Here is a 3,235-nt window from a genome sequence, read left to right as displayed (position 1 = left end):
TCATCAGGCATTCATGATTATAACTTATGTTAACAACAAATTAAGTTCCTTTCATAACATAAGTGTTGATTATACCATACGGTTAGGCTACAAAAGTGCTAAATATTTGTTGTACCAAGTGTTATATATAATACAAGTCTAGATTAACCATTTAACAAGAAAAGTATTTAAAGTAAACAAGATAACAAATACAAAACATGTTAGTATCAAACATTAAGGTCCATGTTGAGTTTATACTATACTTATTCTTACACCATTAGAGTAACCTTTTTACATTGATATAATAAATTTAGCTAAACATAATAAAAAAGAGAAACATGAACAAATAAGATAAGAACATAAATAAGATAAAAGTTGACTAAGTAAAGGTAAGAAAATGAGAAGTATAAATAAGAGATTAAGATAAGCAAAAGTTAAGCATTATAATAAAGAGAAAGCAAGAACATGATCTTGATCTGAAAACCAAGATGTCTAAATGCATGGAAAATGCCTCCTTTTATATGCTAAAATTAGAAACTATTGATTTGTTAACTCATTGTTGAGTAGGTGGATACATCTTGACTTGATGACAATCCTTATCTTCTTGTCTAACAAAACATCATTATAAACATCAAAATTTGAGCAAACTTTTATGAAAATTCTAAAAAATTATCTTAGCTTTCTAATAAAAAAAACATTGAGGTCATTTAAACTTTTAAAACTCAAGATATGGGCTGAACACTAAATAGTGTATGGGTTGTAGGACAAATTCTGACTTCTCCATTGTTGCTAAGATTTGGACTTCTAAATAGCAGAATTGAGTCTTGCATTACTATGAATATTTTAGGCCTATGTCTTAACTTTCTATCCATATAAACCAAATTGAAATCCAAGATCTACAGCTCCAGATATAACCCAATGACTAAACAATGTTCCAATTTGAACTGAACCAACATCTCTTTTCTAAGCTTCACCCTCTCTTTGTCTTCTCATTTTCAGTAGTTGAACTCATCAATCAATCTTTTGATTTATGTGATAGCCTTGTATTTAAGATGGACATTTACCATAAAATAAAGGTATCTTATAGTATCAGACTTGTTATTAAACATGTTTTAGTTAAGAAATTATTGATACTTCAAGTGTAAAATACTAATATAAAACCTTGATAAAAATACAGTTTTAAATACTAATCATGAACCCCCACCTAATGATTAGTGATTCATGAATGAGGAGTATAAAAAAGATGTCATGAAATCAATTTTTCTTTGATAAGTCAAATTCACTTTATCAGAGAACTAAAGAATATGAGTATAATCATACACACACATTAGCAATATTATTTTGAATTCAAAGTCTGTAAAAAAACTAAATACAAGCTAAATAATCCTATTTATAATAGAAAAAAATTCAAAACAATTTTGAAAAAAATAATACAACAGTTAGAAATAAAATAGAAAAAAAATCTTAAATCAACTAAGAAACTAATATAAGTCTCATACAGTAAGTTGTGGACCTTATTGAAAGGCCTTTTTGATGTTTGATTGGCCTAAGATTATAATCATATATAAAATTAGATATTTGAAAATCTCTGGTAAAATTGCAGCTCAATCCAATGATTGGATTGAAAATTATGTTTTTTAGCATAAAACTATGCATTATGAAAAATCAGCCCAAAACTAAATTTATCTCTCCTAAATATGCATATAAATCTTTATAATAACTCATGTCTATTAGTTTCCTTTTAGAATATGAAAAATCCTAAAATATTCTGCTAAAATATTTTTGTAATGTTACAATTAATTATTCAAACAAGATTGCCATCATAACACCAACCCTAAGCCCATGTTGTCGAAGAATTAGGCTTTTATTGCACTTGGATTAAGTTGATTATAGACTACTTCATATATGTTGTTGACAGTACTAAAAGATTGATGTATTCTCCCGAGTGCAGGAGTGTCGAAGAAATAAATAACTCGGCAAGACTAGGGTCGAACCACAGGGAGGTTAATTGTACAAATTATAAACAACAACAACAACAACAACAACAACAACAACAACAACAACAATAATAATAATAATAATAATAATAGTAGTAATAATACTAATAATAATAGTAATAACAATAATAATAATAAAGAAAAAGAAGGAGAAGGAGAAGAAAATGATAAGAACTTTGAGATGGAATATTAATGTAAGGATTAAACAATGATAATAACAAATGAAAGAAGGAGAAGAAGATGATGATGAGAACTTTGAGATGGAATATTAATGTAAGGATTAAACAATGATAATAACAAATGTCAAGGTTAGAGGTTTCACTAATGATATGTCAAATAAGTATAGTATAAACTCTTATTATTCAATTGGAAACCACACATAAAGGAGGTTCCAATCAGATTATAGATTGTTAACATGATTACATTAGTCATCTTATTCAACTAATGATAATACTTATAAATCTCGTCAAGCATTCATGATTACAACTTATGTTAACAACAAATGAAGTTCCTTTTATAGCTCAGGTGTTGGTTATACCATACAGTATGGGCTATAAAAGTGTATGATTATAACTTATGTTAACAACAAATTAAGTTTCTTTCATAGCTCAGGTGTCGGTTATACCATACAGTATGGGCTATGAGAGTGCCAAGTATTTGTTGTACCAAGTGTTATATAACATAAATCAAGATTAGTCATTTAACAAGTAAAGTATTAAAGAGTGAACAAGATAACAAATATAAAACATGTTAGTATCAAACATTAAAGTCCATATTAAGTTTACACTATACTTATTCTTACACCATTAGTGTAACATTTTCACCTTGACATAATAAACTTAACTAAACATAATAAAAGAAAGAAAAATAAATAAATAAAATAAGAACATAAATAAAATAAGAGTGAACTAAGTAAAGGAAAGGAAATGAAAGGCATAAACTTGATATTAATGAAAGCAAAGCATAAGCAATACCAAAAATACAAAGAGAGAAAGCAAAAGCATGATCTTGATCTGGAGACCAAGATGTCTAAATGCATGGCAAATGCCTCCTTTTATAGGCCAAAATTGAGAACTATTGATTCGATGACTAATTGATGAGTGGGTGCCCAACTCTTGACTTGGTGACAATCCTTATCTTCTCTTATCTGCCCAAAACGTTATTGATAACGTCAAAATTGGAGCCACTTGAAAACATGAAAGTTGTAGGAAATTGTCTCAGCTTTCTTGTGTAAAAAATTCAGCTCATTTGGACTTCTA

This window comes from Populus euphratica, unplaced genomic scaffold (genome assembly GCF_000495115.2).
Source record: "Populus euphratica unplaced genomic scaffold, PopEup_1.0 scaffold1032.1, whole genome shotgun sequence".
Classification (NCBI taxonomy): domain Eukaryota; kingdom Viridiplantae; phylum Streptophyta; class Magnoliopsida; order Malpighiales; family Salicaceae; genus Populus; species Populus euphratica.
Note: the sequence above shows the minus strand (reverse complement) of the source record.